At 36.5% G+C, this 15,104-nt stretch overlaps 5 non-coding genes across 5 annotated transcripts; all 5 read left to right on the forward strand.

The window, feature by feature from the left end:
- Positions 1–769: 769 nt before the first annotated feature.
- On the forward strand, positions 770–841 carry TRNAW-CCA (transfer RNA tryptophan (anticodon CCA)). Its single transcript has one exon. It is a non-coding gene; the product is annotated as a tRNA-Trp (tRNA).
- Positions 842–2,719: 1,878 nt separating this feature from the next.
- On the forward strand, positions 2,720–2,791 carry TRNAW-CCA (transfer RNA tryptophan (anticodon CCA)). The gene has a single exon. It is a non-coding gene; the product is annotated as a tRNA-Trp (tRNA).
- Positions 2,792–4,671: 1,880 nt separating this feature from the next.
- On the forward strand, positions 4,672–4,743 carry TRNAW-CCA (transfer RNA tryptophan (anticodon CCA)). Its single transcript has one exon. It is a non-coding gene; the product is annotated as a tRNA-Trp (tRNA).
- A 1,880-nt stretch (positions 4,744–6,623) lies between these two features.
- On the forward strand, positions 6,624–6,695 carry TRNAW-CCA (transfer RNA tryptophan (anticodon CCA)). Its single transcript has one exon. It is a non-coding gene; the product is annotated as a tRNA-Trp (tRNA).
- Positions 6,696–10,501: 3,806 nt separating this feature from the next.
- Positions 10,502–10,573, forward strand: TRNAW-CCA (transfer RNA tryptophan (anticodon CCA)). Its single transcript has one exon. It is a non-coding gene; the product is annotated as a tRNA-Trp (tRNA).
- Positions 10,574–15,104: the final 4,531 nt, after the last annotated feature.

Here is a 15,104-nt window from a genome sequence, read left to right on the forward strand (position 1 = left end):
TAAATATGAATTGTTCCAATGAAGACACCATAAACAGAAAGCAGTAAAATTTTGAAGAGGAATATAAGTACTTTGAAGTGGTCAGTGACTTACAAATCTGTTTTACTATCAGACCTAAGTTACCGTCAGTCCATCAATTTCAAGGTTTGAGCTAATTCAGCCGCGTTTTATTATATTATTCCGTTTCTTGTAGAAATTGTTTCCTATCGTGTCTTCACCTCTCGAATATGTTTTCAACTTTGTGATATAATATTGCTTATCAAAGGCACTGCGTGCTATATCACGAGTTGGATAAAGTCAAAGTGCTTCCAGACGTCTCCAAAGACATTGAAAATGGAAAAGAAAAGGAAAATCTGCTTAAGCCTAAATAACGAGTGAACATGAAAAGTAGCGCACGTGTCGTAATAATTTGTTTGTTTATCATTTATTTTATGTATTACTTTTCATTTAGACGTGGACTTAGAAGAAAATAATCATATACTTCAAACAGTATTAATATTTTCCAGGTACCCAAGTTGACAGTTTTCTTATGTTAAGTAATTGCATGTAATATAATCGTCTTTAAAAGCAATTGTTTGTTCAATTATATCTAGAATTATACAAACCAGACAAAACTATAAAGAGTTTTTATTCGTTACAATTTGGAAAAACCAATATAGTGCCACTACAGTAACTAATGAAGCAGGAAGGCCCTACCCAAACCACCCCAATTATTTGGTTTTTCGCTGAATTTTGATTCCTCTAAAACATTTCCGAGCTTACTATAAACGGTCCGGTGGCGCAATGGTAGCGCGTCTGACTCCAGATCAGAAGGTTGCGTGTTCGAGTCACGTCCGGATCAGAATTATTCTGGCCCAGCATGGCCAGGTGGGTTAAGGCGAGCGACATGTGATCTGAGTTTCGCGGGTTCTTATCCCCGTCACACCAAACATGCTTGCCTTGTTATCCGTATGGCGTTATTGTGTGACGAACAATTCCACTATTCGCTGGTAAAACAGTAACCCAGAGAAGGCGGTGAGTCTTGATATCTAGGTACCTTCCCTCACACTGCTAAATTGGATACGGCTATCGCAAATAACCCTCGTGTACTTTTGCGCAAAATTCAGAAAACCAAACCGAAACGACGTGTGTAGGCTTAACAAAAATTACGACATTATAATCAAACTACAAGTTAACTGCTACAGTGTTAAGTTCTCATGTGACCGTTGTCAACATTTCTTTAGTGCAACAAAACTTACATTTAAAGTACAGGTGGCATAGAATTCTAACAGTCCTCTTATTAAGTCTGTGTTGCCTGTTAAACCTATAAAACCAGTTTCAATAGCCTGTGTTTGTTACCCAAGCAGACCGGGTAACATTTCAGAAATGGTATCTATATAGGCTACTGATAAATAAAACATCCAACCAAACGTACAGTAAACCATCTGCTAAGACCCTTGATATCCTTGAATGTTGTGAAAAATGAGTTTACAGAAATTTTTGTAGTAGAAGTTATGTGAAAACAGTTGTTGTTCAGACTGCTCGTGAAACATCCTGAAATTACGGTTCAATAAAAAATCCACCATCATTTTTTTGTAAATGAAGTTCTTGGTACTGGGTTGCTTTCTATTTGTATCGGCCATTTTTAATTTTGAAAGACCTCGGACAATTCAATTTCATATATTGAGCATGTTTGGTGAATAAAAGTGCTAATAAATTGAAAGGTTAATCCTAGAAATTTGCGTACTTGGCCAACAAAAAACTAAATTTTTAATTTTTTTTTTAAATGATCATGATCATTCATTATATAAAATGTGTAGGAAAACATCAGGATTATGAAAACTAGAGGGCCTAAAACTGAAAATAACTAATAACAAATTTGATAAGAGTGTAATGACAAATATTGTCAGAAGTTACAAGTAGCACTGGACGTAATGTAAATAAAAATGTAAGGAGTTTCAGAAGTTTACATAAATATGAATTGTTCTAATGAAGACACCATAAACAGAAAGCAGTAAAATTTTGAAGAGGAATATAAGTACTTGGAAGTGGTCAGTGACTTACAAATCTGTTTTACTATCAGACTTAAGTTACCGTGAGTCCATCAATTTCAAGGTTTGAGCTAATTCAGCCACTTTTTATTATATTATTCCGTTTCTTGTAGAAATTGTTCCCTATCGTGTCTTTACCTCTCGAATATGTTTTCAACTTTGTGATATAATATTGCTTATCAAAGGCACTGCGTGTTATATCACGAGTTGGATAAAGTCAAAGTGTCTCCAGACGTCTCCAAAGACATTGAAAGTGAAAAAGAAAAGGAAAATCTGCTTAAGCCTAAATAACGAGTGAACATGAAAAGTAGCGCACGTGTCGTAATAATTTGTTTGTTTATCATTTATTTTATGTATTACTTTTCATTTAGACGTGGACTTAGAAGAAAATAATCATATACTTCAAACAGTATTAATATTTTGCAGGTACCCTAGTTGACAGCTTTCTTATGTTAAGTAATTGCATGTAATATAATCGTCTTTCAAAGCATTTGTTTGTACAATTATATCTAGAATTATACAAACCAGACAAAACTATAAAGAGTTTTTATTCGTTACAATTTGGAAAAACCAATATAGTGCCACTACAGTAACTAATGAAGCAGGAAGGCCCTACCCAAACCACCCCAATTATTTGGTTTTTCGCTGAATTTTGATTCCTCTAAAACATTTCCGAGCTTACTATAAACGGTCCGGTGGCGCAATGGTAGCGCGTCTGACTCCAGATCAGAAGGTTGCGTGTTCGAGTCACGTCCGGATCAGAATTATTTTGGCCCAGCATGGCCAGGTGGGTTAAGGCGAGCGACATGTGATCTGAGTTTCGCGGGTTCTTATCCCCGTCACACCAAACATGCTTGCCTTGTTATCCGTAAGGCGTTATTGTGTGACGAACAATTCCACTATTCGCTGGTAAAACAGTAACCCAGAGAAGGCGGTGAGTCTTGATATCTAGGTACCTTCCCTCACACTGCTAAATTGGATACGGCTATCGCAAATAACCCTCGTGTACTTTTGCGCAAAATTCAGAAAACCAAACCGAAACGACGTGTTGGCTTTACAAAAATTACGACATTATAATCAAACTACAAGTTAACTGCTACATTGTTAAGTTCTCATGTGACTGTTGTCAACATTTCTTTAGTGCAACAAAACTTACATTTAAAGTACAGGTGGCATAGAATTCTAACAGACCTCTTATTAAGTCTGTGTTGCCTGTTAAACCTATAAAACCAGTTTCAATAGCCAGTTCGTGTTTGTTACCCAAGCAGACCGGGTAACATTTCAGAAATGGTATCTATATAGGCTACTGATAAATAAAACATCCAACCAAACGTACAGTAAACCATCTGCTAAGACCCTTGATATCCTTGAATGTTGTGAAAAATGAGTTTTCAGAAATTTTTGTAGTAGAAGTTATGTGAAAACAGTTGTTGTTCAGACTGCTCGTGAAACATCCTGAAATTACGGTTCAATAAAAAATCCACCATCATTTTTTTGTAAATGAAGTTCTTGGTACTGGGTTGCTTTCTATTTTGTATCGGCCATTTTTAATTTTGAAAGACCTCGGACAATTCAATTTCTTATATTGAGCATGTTTGGTGAATAAAAGTGCTAATAAATTGAAAGGTTAATCCTAGAAATTTGCGTCCTTGGCCAACAAAAAACTAAATTTTTAATTTTTTTTTTAAATGATCATGATCCTTCATTATATAAAATGTCTAGGAAAACATCAGGATTATGAAAACTAAAGGGCCTAAAACTGAAAATAAACAATAAAAAATTTGATAAGAGTGTAATGACAAATATTGTCAGAAGTTACAAGTAGCCCTGGATGTAATGTAAATAAAAATGTAAGGAGTTTCAGAAGTTTACATAAATATGAATTGTTCCAATGAAGACACCATAAACAGAAAGCAGTAATATTTTGAAGAGGAATATAAGTACTTTGAAGTGGTCAGTGACTTACAAATCTGTTTTACTATCAGACCTAAGTTACCGTCAGTCCATCAATTTCAAGGTTTGAGCTAATTCAGCCACGTTTTATTATATTATTCCGTTTCTTGTAGAAATTGTTTCCTATCGTGTCTTCACCTCTCGAATATGTTTTCAACTTTGTGATATAATATTGCTTATCAAAGGCACTGCGTGCTATATCACGAGTTGGATAAAGTCAAAGTGCTCCCAGACGTCTCCAAAGACATTGAAAGTGAAAAAGAAAAGGAAAATCTGCTGAAACCTAAATAACGAGTGAACATGAAAAGTAGCGCACGTGTCGTAATAATTTGTTTGTTTATCATTTATTTTATGTATTACTTTTCATTTAGATGTGGACTTAGAAGAAAATAATCATATACTTCAAACAGTATTAATATTTTGCAGGTACCCAAGTTGACAGTTTTCTTATGTTAAGTAATTGCATGTAATATAATCGTCTTTAAAAGCAATTGTTTGTACAATTATATCTAGAATTATACAAAACAGGCAAAACTATAAAGTTTTTTTATTCGTTACAATTTGGAAAAACCAATATAGTGCCACTACAGTAACTAATGAAGCAGGAAGGCCCAACCAAACCACCCCAATTACTTGGTTTTTCGCTGAATTTTTATGCCTCTAAAACATTTACGAGCTTTCTATAAACGGTCCGGTGGCGCAATGGTAGCGCGTCTGACTCCAGATCAGAAGGTTGCGTGTTCGAGTCACGTCCGGGTCAGAATTATTTTGGCCCACCATGGCCAGGTGGGTTAAGGCGAGCGACATGTGATCTGAGTTTCGCGGGTTCGCATCCCCGTCACACCAAACATGCTCTCCTTGTTATCCGTAAGGCGTTATTGTGTGACGAACAATTCCACTATTCGCTGGTAAAACAGTAGCCCAGAGAAGGCGGTGAGTCTTGATATCTAGGTGCCTTCCCTTACACTGCTAAATTGGATACGGCTATCGCAAATAACCCTCGTGTACTTTTGCGCAAAATTCAGAAAACCAAACAGAAACGACGTGTGTAGGCTTAACAAAAATTACGACATTATAATCAAACTACAAGTTAACTGCTACAGTGTTAAGTTCTCATGTGACCGTTGTCAACATTTCTTTAGTGCAACAAAACTTACATTTAAAGTACAGGTGATATAGAATTCTAACAGTCCTCTTATTAAGTCTGTGTTGCCTGTTAAACCTATAAAACCAGTTTCAATAGCCAGTTCGTGTTTGTTACCCAAGCAGACCGGGTAACATTTCAGAAATGGTATCTATATAGGCTACTGATAAATAAAACATCCAACCAAACGTACAGTAAACCATCTGCTAAGACCCTTGATATCCTTGAATGTTGTGAAAATGAGTTTTCAGAAATTTTGTAGTAGAAGTTATGTGAAAACAGTTGTTGTTCAGACTGCTCGTGAAACATCCTGAAATTACGGTTCAATAAAAAATCCACCATCATTTTTTTGTAAATGAAGTTCTTGGTACTGGGTTGCTTTCTATTTGTATCGGCCATTTTTAATTTTGAAAGACCTCGGACAATTCAATTTCATATATTGAGCATGTTTGGTGAATAAAAGTGCTAATAAATTGAAAGGTTAATCCTAGAAATTTGCGTACTTGGCCATCAAAAGAACTGGATTTTAAAATTTTTTTTCAAATGATCATGATCCTTCATTATATAAAATGTCTAGGAAAACATCAGGATTATGAAAACTAGAGGGCCTAAAACTGAAAATAAACAATAAAAAATTTGATAAGAGTGTAATGACAAATATTGTCAGAAGTTACAAGTAGCACTGGACGTAATGTAAATAAAAATGTAAGGAGTTTCAGAAGTTTACATAAATATGAATTGTTCTAATGAAGACACCATAAACAGAAAGCAGTAAAAGTTTGAAGAGGAATATAAGTACTTTGAAGTGGTCAGTGACTTACAAATCTGTTTTACTATCAGACCTAAGTTACCGTCAGTCCATCAATTTCAAGGTTTGAGCTAATTCAGCCACGTTTTATTATATTATTCCGTTTCTTGTAGAAATTGTTCCCTATCGTGTCTTTACCTCTCGAATATGTTTTCAACTTTGTGATATAATATTGCTTATCAAAGGCACTGCGTGCTATATCACGAGTTGGATAAAGTCAAAGTGCTCCCAGACGTCTCCAAAGACATTGAAAGTGAAAAAGAAAAGGAAAATCTGCTGAAACCTAAATAACGAGTGAACATGAAAAGTAGCGCACGTGTCGTAATAATTTGTTTGTTTATCATTTATTTTATGTATTACTTTTCATTTAGATGTGGACTTAGAAGAAAATAATCATATACTTCAAACAGTATTAATATTTTGCAGGTACCCAAGTTGACAGTTTTCTTATGTTAAGTAATTGCATGTAATATAATCGTCTTTAAAAGCAATTGTTTGTACAATTATATCTAGAATTATACAAAACAGGCAAAACTATAAAGTTTTTTTATTCGTTACAATTTGGAAAAACCAATATAGTGCCACTACAGTAACTAATGAAGCAGGAAGGCCCAACCAAACCACCCCAATTACTTGGTTTTTCGCTGAATTTTTATGCCTCTAAAACATTTACGAGCTTTCTATAAACGGTACGGTGGCGCAATGGTAGCGCGTCTGACTCCAGATCAGAAGGTTGCGTGTTCGAGTCACGTCCGGATCAGAATTATTTTGGCCCAGCATGGCCAGGTGGGTTAAGGCGAGCGACATGTGATCTGAGTTTCGCGGGTTCTTATCCCCGTCACACCAAACATGCTTGCCTTGTTATCCGTAAGGCGTTATTGTGTGACGAACAATTCCACTATACGCTGGTAAAAAAGTTGGCGGTGAGTCTTGATATCTAGGTACCTTCTCTCTTGTCTTACACTGCTAAATTAGATACGGCTATCGCAAATAACCCTCGTGTACTTTTGCGCAAAATTCAGAAAACCAAACCGAAGCGACGTGTGTAGGCTTAACAAATATTACGACATTATAATCAAACTACAAGTTAACTGCTACAGTGTTAAGTTCTCATGTGACCGTTGTCAACATTTCTTTAGTGCAACAAAACTTACATTTAAAGTACAGGTGATATAGAATTCTAACAGTCCTCTTATTAAGTCTGTGTTGCCTGTTAAACCTATAAAACCAGTTTCAATAGCCAGTTCGTATTTGTTACCCAAGCAGACTGGGTAACATTTCAGAAATGGTATTTACAAAGGCTACTCATAAATAAAACATCCAACCAAACGTACAGTAAACCATCTGCTAAGACCCTTGATATCCTTGAATGTTGTGAAAAATGAGTTTTCAGACATTTTTGTAGTAGAAGTTATGTGAAAACAGTTGTTGTTCAGACTGCTCGTGAATCATCCTGAAATTACGGTTCAATAAAAAATCCACCATCAATTTTTTGTAAATGAAGTTGTTGGTACTGGGTTACTTTCTATTTTGTATTGGCCATTTTTAATTTTGAAAGACCTCGGACCATTCAATTTCTTGTATTGAGCATGTTTGGATTAATAAAAGTCCTAATAAATTGAAAGGTTAATCCTAGAAATTTGCGTACTTGGCCAACAAAAAAACTGGATTTTTAATTTTTTTTTTAAATGATCATGATCCTTCATTATATAAAATGTCTAGGAAAACATCAGGATTATGAAAACTAGAGGGCCTAAAACTGAAAATAAACAATAAAAAATTTGATAAGAGTGTAATGACAAATATTGTCAGAAGTTACAAGTAGCACTGGACGTAATGTAAATAAAAATGTAAGGAGTTTCAGAAGTTTACATAAATATGAATTGTTCTAATGAAGACACCATAAACAGAAAGCAGTAAAAGTTTGAAGAGGAATATAAGTACTTGGAAGTGGTCAGTGACTTACAAATCTTTTTTGCTATCAGACCTAAGTTACCGTCAGTCCATCAATTTCAAGGTTTGAGCTAATTCAGCCACGTTTTATTATATTATTCCGTTTCTTGTAGAAATTGTTCCCTATCGTGTCTTCACCTCTCGAATATGTTTTCAACTTTGTGATATAATATTGCTTATCAAAGGCACTGCGTGTTATATCACGAGTTGGATAAAGTCAAAGTGCTCCCAGACGTCTCCAAAGACATTGAAAGTGAAAAAGAAAAGGAAAATCTGCTTAAGCCTAAATAACGAGTGAACATGAAAAGTAGCGCACGTGTCGTAATAATTTGTTTGTTTATCATTTATTTTATGTATTACTTTTCATTTAGACGTGGACTTAGAAGAAAATAATCATATACTTCAAACAGTATTAATATTTTGCAGGTACCCTAGTTGACAGCTTTCTTATGTTAAGTAATTGCATGTAATATAATCGTCTTTCAAAGCATTTGTTTGTACAATTATATCTAGAATTATACAAAACAGACAAAACTATAAAGTTTTTTTATTCGTTACAATTTGGAAAAACCAATATAGTGCCACTACAGTAACTAATGAAGCAGGAAGGCCCTACCCAAACCATCCCAATTATTTCGTTTTTCGCTTAATTTTGATGTCTCTAAAACATTTCCGAGCTTACCGGTAGCGCTTCTGACTCCAGATCAGAAGGTTGCGTGTCCGGATCAGAATTATTTTGGCCCATCATGGCCAGGTGGGTTAAGGCGAGCGACTTGTGATCTGAGTTTCGCGGGTTCGCATCCCCGTCACACCAAACATGCTTTCCTTGTTATCCGTAAGGCGTTATTGTGTGACGAACAATTCCACTATTCGCTGGTAAAACAGTAGCCCAGAGTTGGCGGTGAGTATTTATATCTAGGTGCCTTCCCTTACACTGCTAAATTAGATACGGCTATCGCAAATAACCCTCGTGTACTTTTGCGCAAAATTCAGAAAACCAAACCGAAACGACGTGTGTAGGCTTAACAAAAATTACGACATTATAATCAAACTACAAGTTAACTGCTACAGTGTTAAGTTCTCATGTGACCGTTGTCAACACTTCTTTAGTGCAACAAAACTTACATTTAAAGTACAGGTGGCATAAAATTCTAACAGTCCTCTTATTAAGTCTGTGTTGCCTGTTAAACCTATAAAACCAGTTTCAATAGCCAGTTCGTATTTGTTACCCAAGCAGACTGGGTAACATTTCAGAAATGGTATTTACAAAGGCTACTCATAAATAAAACATCCAACCAAACGTACAGTAAACCATCTGCTAAGACCCTTGATATCCTTGAATGTTGTGAAAAATGAGTTTTCAGACATTTTTGTAGTAGAAGTTATGTGAAAACAGTTGTTGTTCAGACTGCTCGTGAATCATCCTGAAATTACGGTTCAATAAAAAATCCACCATCAATTTTTTGTAAATGAAGTTGTTGGTACTGGGTTACTTTCTATTTTGTATTGGCCATTTTTAATTTTGAAAGACCTCGGACCATTCAATTTCTTGTATTGAGCATGTTTGGATTAATAAAAGTCCTAATAAATTGAAAGGTTAATCCTAGAAATTTGCGTACTTGGCCAACAAAAAAACTGGATTTTTAATTTTTTTTTTAAATGATCATGATCCTTCATTATATAAAATGTCTAGGAAAACATCAGGATTATGAAAACTAGAGGGCCTAAAACTGAAAATAAACAATAAAAAATTTGATAAGAGTGTAATGACAAATATTGTCAGAAGTTACAAGTAGCACTGGACGTAATGTAAATAAAAATGTAAGGAGTTTCAGAAGTTTACATAAATATGAAGTGTTCTAATGAAGACACCATAAACAGAAAGCAGTAAAATTTTGAAGAGGAATATAAGTACTTGGAAGTGGTCAGTGACTTACAAATCTGTTTTACTATCAGACCTAAGTTACCGTCAGTCCATCAATTTCAAGGTTTGAGCTAATTCAGCCACGTTTTATTATATTATTCCGTTTCTTGTAGAAATTGTTCCCTATCGTGTCTTCACCTCTCGAATATGTTTTCAACTTTGTGATATAATATTGCTTATCAAAGGCACTGCGTGTTATATCACGAGTTGGATAAAGTCAAAGTGCTCCCAGACGTCTCCAAAGACATTGAAAGTGAAAAGAGAAAGGAAAATCTGCTTAAGCCTAAATAACGAGTGAACATGAAAAGTAGCGCACGTGTCGTAATAATTTGTTTGTTTATCATTTATTTTATGTATTACTTTTCATTTAGGTGTGGACTTAGAAGAAAATAATCATATACTTCAAACAGTATTAATATTTTGCAGGTACCCAAGTTGACAGCTTTCTTATGTTAGGTAATTGAATGTAATATAATCGTCTTGCAAAGCATTTGTTTGTACAATTATATCTAGAATTATACAAAACAGACTAAACTATAAAGTTTTTTTATTCGTTACAATTTGGAAAAACCAATATAGTGCCACTACAGTAACTAATGAAGCAGGAAGGCCCTACCCAAACCACCCCAATTACTTGGTTTTTCGCTGAATTTTTATGCCTCTAAAACATTTACGAGCTTTCTATAAACGGTCCGGTGGCGCAATGGTATCGCGTCTGACTCCAGATCAGAAGGTTGCGTGTTCGAGTCACGTCCGGATCAGAATTATTTTGGCCCAGCATGGCCAGGTGGGTTAAGGCGAGCGACTTGTGATCTGAGTTTCGCGGGTTCGCATCCCCGTCACACCAAACGTGCTTACTTTTTTATCCGTGGGGCGTTATTATGTCTCGATCAATCCCACTATTCGCTGATAAAAGAGAGGCTCAAGAGTTGACGGTTGGTGGAGATGACAAACTGCATCTAGTGTAAGACTAGAGGGAAGGCAGCTAGTCATCACCACCCTCCGCCAACTCTTGGGCTACTCTTTTACCAACGAATAGTGGGATTGACCGTCACATTATACACCCCCACGGCTGGGAGGGCGAGCATGTTTAGGGCGACGCGGGCGCGAACCCACGACCCTCGGATTACGAGTAGCACGCCTTTCGCGCTTGGCCATGCGGGAAAATTCTTATTTACAGAGCTAAAAATCATCATGATTACGTTTAGCTCCTACAGAGGGCTCACGAAACAAGATATGTTTCCACCACCGGGTGACAGGACAATAAACAAAGAAAGCGGTGTCATCACATGATGGTTTATTTAGAAAGTTTATACTTGATATCCTACACCCCATGTAGAGGATCAGTGATGAATACGAGGGATTACAACGCAAAAAATCGTGTTTCAATCTTTCGTGGTGGACAAAGTAAAGACATAGCTTTGTGTAACTCTATTTTGTGTGTGTGTGTGTTTTAAAACAAGTTTATATCAGTAATTGTTCTCATCCTACCTTGAAGCAGACGACAAATTATTTACTGAGAGAAATTCTTTGGTTTTTCGCTGTATTTTGCTCTCTGTAAAATATTTCCCAATTTAATATAAACGGTTCGGTGGCGCAATGGTAGTGCGTCTGACTCCAGATCAGAAGGTTGCGTGTCCGGATCAGTATTATTTTGCCCGGCATGGCCAGGTGGGTTAAGGCGAGGGATTCGTCATCTGACGGTCGCGGGTTTGCATCCCCATCGCGCCAAACATGCTCGCCCTTTCAGCCGTGGGGACTTTATAATGTGACGGTAAATCCCACTATTCGTTGTTAAAAGAGTAGCCCAAAAGTTGGCGGTGGGTGATAATATGTAGGTGCCTTCCATCTGGTCTTACACTGCTAAATTAGGGACGGCAAGCAGAGATAACCTTCGAGTAGCTTTGTGCAAAATTTAAAGAGAAACAAACCGTCCCTAATTTACTGGTATAAGACTAGAGAGAAGGCAGCTAGTCATCACCACCAACTCTCGGCTACTCTTTACCAACGAATAGTGAAATTGACCGTCACATTATTACGCCCCACGGCTGAAATGATTTGAGCATGATGGAATTTTAAAAAAGCTAACAAACAACTTATTTTCTGACTCACAAAATATTTGACCGTTGTAGCGACATCTATACGGAGAAGTGTGTATTTTTAAATTCCGAGTCAGTCAGTGGTAATCGCAGCGAAGTCATGTTGGTATGCGAAAAGGCTAACGGTGTATAACGTGTCGCTCGCATCGCTGAATTTAATAAATGGGGCTGAATCCCCCCTTCTCCTGGCAAAGTAGGTCCTTGTAACGAGAAGGTAATTTGGTCACAATTCTATACAAACAACACATGCACCCCTTTTTAACCGTGTTGGAATGTGGTCGTTTGAATATAGCACTTATTTATTATTTTAACACAGTGATTGTGCATATTATATACATATATATATGATTCAGATTAATATTTTCCATTTAAATTTCTGCAGATTAGATTTATCTTTTAACAATAAATTCACCATATCTGAGACAAATGAAAACTGGACATTCTGAGTTTCTCATCTTAGACACAAATGAAAACTGGACATTTTGAGTTTCTCATCTGAGACACAAATGAAAACTGAACGTTCTGAGTTTCTCATCTGAGACACAAATAAAACTGGACATTCCGAGTTTCTCATCTGAGACACAAATAAAACTGGACTTTCTGAGTTTTTCATCTGAGACATAAATAAAAACTGTACATTCTGACTTTTTAATCAATTGATCTTAGAAATGGCCACCGTAAAAAGAATGACATCAAACTAAAAACTTGTTAATTTAATGTTGTGTAGTAAATAAATAAAAGCGAAGGTTTTGGTTTTGTTTATTTGATGTTTAGAACAAAGTTGCACAATAGCCTGCCTGGGCTGTGTCTACCACGGCTAATAAAACCTAATTTGTAGAGTTAAATGCCTACAGATTTATCGGTGAGCCATGTAGTGGAGAAGAGATCTTAGTGAACCGAAAATGGGATAAATCTTTTTAACGTGTAATTGAAATACATAAAACTTATGACGAACTGTTTGTTTTGTTTCACTATAAAGCTGTATAGTTAGCTATCTGCGCTGTGACAACAGTGAGAACAGAACCTCACATTTTAGCCTTATAAGCTCTCCAGTTTACCACTTAGCCTCCAGTGGGTTATAGATATTTGTCTGTATGGTTTAGTAAGGAACGATGAACAGAGACACTCGATGTAGCTGTGACGGAGAAGTTAGAGAAGAGATGGTTATTGTACAGCACATTGCAAGTAGTCCTAAGGTCATAGGAAAGTTGGAACAATTGTCCTTAAGAATACTTACACATTAAACACCTTCAAAGAAACTACGTTCTCACAAGAAATTATGAACACCTCGTACATCGAACGCCCTATCTCTTCTTCTCATTTTAAGATGTTGTTGTTGTTTGTTTGTTTTTTGGGGGGTCATAACAAACTTATGACTGTTCTGTAAAAAGTTAATTATTTTTTTAATATATACATTTAATGGATCAGAATATACTGAACTCACCTATTTTCGGTTGTGTCGCTGTAAACAAAATTTCTTCCCTTTGAAGACCCTTGTTGTGGCTCATACTCTTGTTCTGGTAGTCCACCAGAATGTCGGTGATTAATTCCTGTCTCAAGCTAATGTTCTGGTAGTCCACCAGAATGTCGGTGATTAATTCCTGTCTCAAGCTAATGTTCTGGTAGTCCACCAGAATGTCCGTGATTGATTCCTGTCTCAAGCTAATGTTCTGGTAGTCCACCAGAATGTTGGTGATTGATTCCTGTCTCAAGCTAATGTTCTGGTAGTCCACCAGAATGTCGGTGGTTGATTCCTGTCTCAAGCTAATGTTTTAGTAGTCCACCAGAATGTCGGTGGTTGATTCCTGTCTCAAGCTAATGTTCTGGTAGTCCACCAGAATGTTGGTGATTGATTCCTGTCTCAAGCTAATGTTCTGGTAGTCCACCAGAATGTTGGTGATTGATTCCTGTCTCAAGCTAATATTCTGGTACTCCACCAGAATGTCGGTGGTTGGTTCCTGTCTCAAGCTAACATGGCATTACTCATGATTACGAGGGGAACTAATAATAAAAATAATGGATCAAATCGAAAATTAGATTAATGGATGGCATTTACTTGAAGGGGCCTGTCCCCCCCTTTAGCGTCGTCTCTGAGTGTAACAAGCTGTTTTGGTTCAGCCAGGTGTGTTTGTTCGCTGATTATAATCTACAGTGATGACTGTGTGTTTAAGAGAGCAACATCTGAACCTAATTTGCATTGTTTTTAGAAACCCTTAAAATTCTGATACGACACGTTTATATGACAATCAAATTTTGTGTACTGATAGCAGGAAAGTCCAGTTCGATTATATATATATATATATAGAACTTGTCATTTTGATTATACAGTATTGTTATCTGTTCATCTGTACTTGTACAGTGTCTATAGAATAATCCGACCTTTGTGCACTGCTGTTTTAGTGCCGAATGACACCTCATGCCAGATGGTCAAGACAGAAACTTGTTAGGTTCACTCATTTATTTTGAATTGTTGGAAGCCGATCGGTTGCGTAAATACTCTTAATCAAATACTAAGTTTGACTCTCACACTGTTGATACTGACAGACATGTTTAATGACCATAGCCGTCCCTAATGTAGCAGTGTAAGGTTCGAGGGAAAGCAGCTTGTAATCACCACCCACCGCCAATTCTTGGGCTACTTTTTTACCACTGACTGTCAAATTATAATGCCCCCACAGCTGAAAGGGTGAGCCTGTTTTGTGCGACGGGGATTTGAACCCGCGACCCTCAGATTACGAGTCGAACGCCTTAACTCATCTGACCATGCTGGGCGCTCCGTACAGTTTGACTGAAATCTACATTAGGATGACATTCATTAAATTCTACCATGTCACTACAATATGAGAAATTTGCTTTTACTCTTTAATAATAGAATGTCCTCCAAAAACAACCAGATTGTCACGTGTTCTGAGCTTTTATGACAGTTTATGAAATATTTATTCAAATAATAATGGCATTTCTCGGCTGAAACCGTTTTGAAAAAGAAAAAAAAAAAAAAGATCTAATGCTTTTCCGTCCAAATTCTCGAAACACGCATTCATTTCTACTTAGGCCTAGCAAAATACTTAATGGTTAGCGTGCGTCGAGTCGAAACCTGTGGATCACGAGTTTAAATTCCGCCACCGAATATGTTAGCCCTTTCAGCCGTGGGGTTGTTATAATATTACGGTCAATCCCAAGTTTAAATTCCGCC

The sequence above is a fragment of the Tachypleus tridentatus genome, chromosome 12 (genome assembly GCF_004210375.1).
Source record: "Tachypleus tridentatus isolate NWPU-2018 chromosome 12, ASM421037v1, whole genome shotgun sequence".
Lineage (NCBI taxonomy): Eukaryota > Metazoa > Arthropoda > Merostomata > Xiphosura > Limulidae > Tachypleus > Tachypleus tridentatus.